The following is a 7,556-nucleotide window of genomic DNA, read 5'->3' as shown; positions in this document are numbered from 1 at the left end:
CATGATTCAAAGCATAACAGGTGGCGCTTCAACCTTAGCGACTAACTCGCGTTGTGGCGTATAGCCCGGTTGTTTAAGTATAAATTACAATTTGGAACATTCAGAAGTGTTCTTGCTTCGGCAGAACATATACTAAAATTGGAAACGATACAGAGAAGATTAGCATGGCCCTGCGCAAGGATGACACGCAAAATCGTGAAGCGTTCCACATTTTTTTTGAAGTTTTAATTTATTTAATATTATACAACAAGCAAAACATAATAATAAGTTGTAAGATTGAATGTTAAAGAGTCACATGAGTCAAAGCATACCAGGTGGCGCTTCAACCTTAGCGACTACCTCGCGTGTGGCGTATAGCCCGTTGTTTAAGTATAATACAATTTGGAACATTCAGAAGTGTTCTTGCTTTGGCAGAACATATACTAAAATTGGAACGATACAGAGAAGATTAGCATGGCCCCCTGCGCCAGGATGACACGCAAAATCGTGAAGCGTTCCACATTTTTTTTTTTTGAATTTAATTATTTAATATTATACAACAAGCAAAACATAATAATAAGTTGTAAGATTGAATGTTAAAGAGTCACCATGATTCAAAGCATAAACAGGTGGCGCTTCAACCCTTAGCGACTAACTCGCGTTGTGGCGTATAGCCCGATTGTTTAAGTATAAATACAATTTTGGAACATTCAGAAGTGTTCTTGCTTCGGCAGAACATATACTAAAATTGGAACGATACAGAGAAGATTAGCATGGCCCCTGCGCAAGGATGACACGCAAATCGTGAAGCGTTCCACATTTTTTTTGAATTTTTAATTTATTTAATATATACAACAAGCAAAACATAATAATAAGTTGTAAGATTGAATGTTAAAGAGTCACCATGATTCAAAGCATAACAGGTGGCGCTTCAACCCTTAGCGACTAACTCGCGTTGTGGCGTATAGCCGGTTGTTAAGTATAAATACAATTTGGAACATTCAGAAGTGTTCTTGCTTCGGCAGAACAGAAATATACTAAATTGGAACGATACAGAGAAGATTAGCATGGCCACTGCAAGGATGACACGCAAAATCGTGAAGCGTCCCACATTTTTTTTTGAATTTAATTATTAATATTATACAACAAGCATAACATAATAAATAAGTTGTAAGATTGAATGTTAAAGAGTCACACATGATTCAAAGCATAACAGGTGGCGCTTCAACCCTTAGCGACTAACTCGCGTTGTGGCGTATAGCCCGATTGTTTAAGTATAAATACAATTTGGAACATTCAGAAGTGTTCTTGCTTCGCGCAGAACATATACTAAAATTGGAACGATACAGAGAAGATTAGCATGGCCCCTGCGCAAGGATGACACGCAAAAATCGTGAAGCGTTCCACATTTTTTTTTTGAATTTTTAATTCATTTAATTATACAACAAGCAAAAAACATAATAATAAGTTGTAAGATTGAATGTTAAAGAGTCACCATGATTCAAAGCATAACAGGTGGCGCTTCAACCCTTAGCGACTAACTCGCGTTGTGGCGTATAGCCGATTGTTTAAGTATAAATACAATTTGGAACATTCAGAAGTGTTCTTGCTTCGGCAGAACATATACTAAATTGGAACGATAAGAGAAGATTAGCATGGCCCCTGCGCAAGGATGACACGCAAAATCGTGAACGTTCCGCATTTTTTTTTTTTAATTTTAATTTATTTAATATTATACAACAAGCAAAACATAATAATAAGTTTGTTTTTTTTTTTTTTTTTTTTTTTTTTTTTTTTATTGGCTTTGTAAGCTTGTACATTGGCCATTGTCTACAGAATTTCACATCTACAAAAATTAAGACTAATATACATATATATATAAATCCACATGCATACATACTCATTCACACACCTATATATATATATATACATATATATACATATATATATATACACGCATATACATACACAAAGACACATCAATATACATATACACCTAATTTTAATTACACATGTTGAATCTCTATACCATTAATCTAGTTTCACATATATACTCGTATATAGCATCATAAGTTACAGTGTCTGCCAACATCAGTCTCAGGTTTGTGGGAAGTGGGATCCTCAGTTTTGTTAATTTATTCCATAGTTTTTCTCTTTTTTCCTCCATATGTCTACACTCCATAATTAGGTGATTGGCATCTGCATTATTTGCTTCGCCAAGACAATGACAATACGGATTGATGTTAATTCCGATCCTATTCAAGTGGAAAGGCGTAAAGGTGTGATTGGTTCTCAGACGATTAAAAATGCAGTAAAAATGACGACTCCTCGTAAATTTGTCGAACCATGGTCTGACAGGAATTTGTTCTTGTATGGCTGCATAAAACTGTCCTTTTTCACGACTTGACTCTTGGAATTCCAATTGCCACTCCTTGTATATCTTTGCCTTAAATAGGTTTTTGATATCTTGGTGGGATATTCCATCTTCTACGATTATACCCGTGTTTATTGCATCTTTTGCTCCTTTGTCAGCAGCTTCATTCCCTGTTACTCCAATATGACTCTTGATCCAAATTAAGTAAACGGATTTTCTTTTCGAGAGTATGTTATGTATATGATTAAGAGTATCTAACACTAAAAAACTTGGGTCCCTGCCTATAGATAGCAGGCTCTCTAAAGATGATCGGCTATCACTGAATACAACGGCTTTCTCCAAGCTAAGTGAGGCGATGTTCCGAATACATTTGTTTATGGCGTACATTTCAGCTGTATAAATCGACGCATTTATATCTAACTTATATTTAGTATATAAGTTAGTGTTCTGATGATAGATGCAAGCACCTACGCCCTCAGGACCTTTTGAACCATCTGTGAAGAAAACCTCGAAGTCCGGAAACGTGTTTTTAATTTTATCTTCAATTTCTAATCTATACCCCCAATCAATTGGACTGCTATATATATTACAAAATTCCGTCTGTATGATATTTTGAAGGTTTGTAGTCGTGATTTCATAGTTGAAGTAGAATTTTGTTGCTTTGTTTTGTTCTTCTAATGGCTTGCATTTGTATTCAGTTTCTGAGATCACTGACATAAGTATAGGTTTCTTCTTATTCTGCCAATATTGTCTGTTCTGACAGTTGTTAGCACTACTAATTTTTTGTATCACCTCTACGTTGTTGGACCTTATTCTGTCAATAACGAATTTCGTTGCTAACAGTTTCCTCCTCAAATGCAGAGGCATTATGTGTGCTTCCACATGTAAGGCGTTAATGGGCGTTGAACGCAAAACTCCCAGGCAATACCTTATAGCTTTATTTTGCAGGGTATCCAGTTTGCGTAGTAGATTTTTACTTGCATCCCCATAAATGAAGCAGCCATAATCAAGTTTAGATAATATAAGCTGTTTATATATCCTGATTGCAACCTTCACGTCAGCGCCATACATCATGTGATTTAATACTCTCAAGATATTTAATGCATCTTCACATTTTCTTGACAGATTTTCCAAATGTGGACCCCATCGTAATTTGTTATCTATAGTCAAACCCAGACATTTTGTGGTAGTTTGTATTTTTAAGGTGTATCTACCTAATTTTATTGACTCCATCGCAATAGAATTCCTTTGTCTGGTGAAAAACGATACTGCACTTTTATTCTCGGAGATTGAAAATCCCAGTGATGTGGTCCATTTTCCAAATGACGTCATGGTCTGATCCATTTTTTTGATCACATCATTTAATGACACTCCACTATGTGATAATATTAGATCATCTGCATATTGCATGATCCGAGCGTCCTGGCCAATCTCATTTTGAAGGTGTGCCGTGTATACGTTGAACAACAAGGGACTAAGGACAGAACCCTGAGGTAAGCCTTCCGACATATACCGTGGCCCATAATGTGTATCTTTACATCTGAGGACTAATTTTCGATCTTTCAATAAGTGATAAATGTGAACAATAAATCTCTTAGGGAGTTTTAATTCATATAGAATGTTTATTAAAATCGGTATTTGAACCCTGTTGTATGCGTTCTCCAAATCCAAGTTGATAGTCAATACACAATTTTTCTTGGCCAGGTTGTTGTGAATTTCATAGACGAAACTAGTTAGAACATCATACGTGCCTCTTTTGTTTCTGAAACCTTGCATGTAACTTGGCAATTTCTTCTTATTCTCGAGCCACCACTCGATTCTTCTTTTCATTAAGCGTTCGAATGTTTTGGACATACATGACGCTAGAGAAATCGGCCGATATGATTCTATTTTTGTTGCATCCTTATTAGGCTTTAGAACTGGTATTGTGATATATGTCCTCCAGTCTTTTACAGCAATCTCTTTAGTCCAGATGTCGTTGAAGACCTTCAGTAGAATTTTTTTCCCCTTATCTGATAGGTTACTTAGCATGGGGTAATGTATATTGTCATTACCCGGCGCAGTATTACTATTCCTTTTTAGTGCCAAATGTAATTCATCAATGGTAAAGGGACCTTCTAATTCGTCATTTTTTTCCATGTCCTGTATGTTGACGTCATTAATTACCGTATCCGGAGTAAGTGAGTTAAGAAACTGATCAGCTAAGTTATTAGGAAATGCATTGGTTCGAGTGGCTCCATTTTTCATGACCTTTATATGGTGCCAGATTTGTTGTGAAGACATGTCTCTGGAGAAAGAGTTACAAAACTCTGTCCATTTATCGTATTTTTTCTTTTTAAATACAAATCGACACTTAGCTACCGCTCGCTTGTATTTTATATAATTGTCTATGTTTGGTATTTCTTTGTATTTCTTAATTGCTTCCGATTTTATTTTCTTCACTTTGTTGCACTCCTCGTCCCACCAAGGATTTGATTTATTTCTATATTTCGTACCCAAATACGGATTTGTTTTTGGAATATTCATTAGTGCTGCATTATTAATGCATTCAATAAACTTGGAATAGGAAATCATCGGATTAGAGTTGAGATTAGTATTCGACAACATTCTGTCTACAGTTTGCGCATAACCTGACCAATCTGCATCTTTAATTTTCCACCGATATCTGTTTACTGGACTATGATTGTATTTAAACTTATTATCATTGCCTAATTTAACATTAATACTAATTGCTAAATGATCAGACCCTAGAGTTTCATTTAATACACTCCATTCAGCCCTAATCATCACTGATGGGCTGCATATTGTTAAGTCTACCGCGGAAGGATTCCTATCGTGTCTTCTTATCATTGTAGGTGTTCCGTCATTCATAAGACATAAACCCTCTGAGTTTATGGCTTCACTAAGATTTATGCCTGCATTATTGTTTTTTAACCCTCCAAAACTTATGTGGTGAGCATTACAGTCCCCTGCTAGTATTAACGGTTGATTTAGTTCCTGGAATAGCGACACCCAATATTCCGTTCCTGTCTTGTGCCCGGGGGCACAATAAATCGCCACAATATTAAGTGTTATGTTATGTATGGCCAGCTTAATTCCACAAATCTGAATTTTATTGGTAATGAAACTGTTTAAATTTAACGTCTGAAATTGGTATCTTCGGTGGATAAGTATTCCAACTCCTCCATAACCATCTTCCCTATTCTTTGATATAAAGGCGTATCCAGATATCTGAAATCTATTATTATCTTTGAGCCATGTTTCAGATAATATTACGATATCTATATGGTTGGTGTTTAAATAGGATTCTAGATGCAGCTTATTTGAAAAAACAGATCTGATATTGATTTGAATAATTTTTAGCATTATTATTATTATATTATTTTTTTTTAAGTTATTATCACTAAATAATTTTAAGCTTCCATACGTAATATACTGTGCTCACAGCCAAATCAAACTTGTTTGTCGGGTCCAACTTTGGACCTCATCATTTTGTTTAGTATTTCTGACAACAGGTTATAATGTTCAGCGCTACTAGGAATGTATATATGTTTAATTTTTTCAATGAATTCGTTTAAGAAATTTAATGAACCATCTTGTTGAACATTGCTATTATTTTCGACTATTGCAGATTCACGTTCCACGCTCGGTTTTAACCTTTTTCTTGGGTTGAGGTTAAATTCGGTTTTGTTATTTCTATTTGATACAGGTTCCTTCACTGACTGTTTTTTTATTGAGGATCCAGAATTGAATGGAGTATTGCTTTTGGTAATTTTGTAAGTCGCTCTTTTAGGTTTATGAAAGGTTGTCGGATTTAAAAATTCCGGTTGCTCCTCCTCCTCTAAATCAGAAAGGGCGTCGAACCTATTTTTAGTTATCTTGCTGTCTGTACTAGATGCAGGTTTTGCATACAAACTGGAAATTCTTTATCTTTGCCCGTGAAACTGAATCCGGCTTTTGACTTGTTTGCATAGCTGTCTTTATATAATATATTTCTGGCTTCATGGTATGCTAGATTCTGCCAAGCCATAATTTCTTTAATTTTTTTATTTTAATAAATACCGTGCATTCTTTATCATTTGCAGGGTGATCCCCATTGCACAACGCACATAGAAATTTGGATGCTATACATATTTTCGCATTATGTTCTCCGGAACATTTCATACATCTCTCTTTTCCTCTACATTGGTCCTTAACGTGATTGAACCGACAGCATTTGTAGCATTGGACCACTTTCTGTACAAACGGTCGAACCTCACATTTTACCGAATGTATAGCTACCTTATTCGGTAAACTTGTGCCCCTAAACGTTAATTTGACACATTGTGATGAGTATTTTATTGTATTATTATTTTTCGGTCTTAAACATACCACGTCTATAACCGGAATGTCTGTTTCAATGGCGTTTATAATTTCTTGTTCTGAGAGATTCGCATCCACATCAAATATTATGCCATGCCTTGCAAGTAGGTATTTTGGGATGTATGCCTTCAGATTATTTTTTCTAAAATTTTGTCATCTAGAATTTTGTTCGCCACCCTGGCGCTTTTAAATTCCATCTTTACTTTATTTTTTCCTATAACCGAAACTTCTGTCAAACCAAATTTGAAATATGCCCCTGCATTATGTATGATTTTCCCAAGGCCATCGGGTGTAGTCGGCCTATATTTTTGTCCTTGGATTCAACAAATATAGTGTAAGGGCCCATATCGCAACCTTCGAAACGTATCAAATTATTTAATGGATTAACTCTTTCATCTGATTTATTTTGATCGTTTATATTGTTATCACTTATTAGATCTTTTGTTATTTCCATTGTTGTATCACTATTATTTGACGCTAAATTACTGTTTTCCCTTTGTTTTCCTTTTGTTCTAACGTTTCCCTTTTATTACTATCTGCACTTACATCGTTGATATTATATTTATAATTAACATTAACACTATTCTTAATGTTCAAATCACAACTACTAACTGATTCATTTTCTACACTAATTACACTTTCAGTATCACAAAAATCCATGTCACTCAATCTATTTAAGCTAGTGTTTCTTGCATCTGCTGTTGACTCTCCAATCGCAGAGCGGCAGGTAAAAAGGTTGGGTCAGGTGGTCGGCCGCACTGACCATCCGACTCGGAAGACATTATGCAATTATTTACGATTTATTTATTCGATGTGAATCGCTCGGCGGCTGCTACAATCG

General features: G+C 35.3%; 5 non-coding genes and 1 pseudogene across 5 annotated transcripts; all 6 read left to right on the top strand.

Moving 5' to 3' along the window:
• The first annotated feature begins 108 nt into the window (after positions 1–108).
• Positions 109–215, top strand: LOC113381279. The gene has a single exon (XR_003367533.1). It is a non-coding gene; the product is annotated as a U6 spliceosomal RNA (small nuclear RNA).
• Positions 216–398: 183 nt separating this feature from the next.
• LOC113381278 lies at positions 399–506 on the top strand. Its single transcript, XR_003367532.1, has one exon. It is a non-coding gene; the product is annotated as a U6 spliceosomal RNA (small nuclear RNA).
• Positions 507–697: 191 nt separating this feature from the next.
• Positions 698–803, top strand: LOC113381277. The gene has a single exon (XR_003367531.1). It is a non-coding gene; the product is annotated as a U6 spliceosomal RNA (small nuclear RNA).
• Positions 804–996: 193 nt separating this feature from the next.
• Positions 997–1,096, top strand: LOC113381276 (annotated as a pseudogene).
• A 187-nt stretch (positions 1,097–1,283) lies between these two features.
• On the top strand, positions 1,284–1,392 carry LOC113381273. The gene has a single exon (XR_003367530.1). It is a non-coding gene; the product is annotated as a U6 spliceosomal RNA (small nuclear RNA).
• A 189-nt stretch (positions 1,393–1,581) lies between these two features.
• On the top strand, positions 1,582–1,686 carry LOC113381280. The gene has a single exon (XR_003367534.1). It is a non-coding gene; the product is annotated as a U6 spliceosomal RNA (small nuclear RNA).
• Positions 1,687–7,556: the final 5,870 nt, after the last annotated feature.

Source organism: Ctenocephalides felis, unplaced genomic scaffold (assembly GCF_003426905.1).
Source record: "Ctenocephalides felis isolate EL2017-DRISC unplaced genomic scaffold, ASM342690v1 CF-g0.4_SCAFFOLD_02765, whole genome shotgun sequence".
NCBI lineage: Eukaryota > Metazoa > Arthropoda > Insecta > Siphonaptera > Pulicidae > Ctenocephalides > Ctenocephalides felis.
Note: the sequence above shows the minus strand (reverse complement) of the source record. Positions and strands in the feature narration are given on the sequence as shown.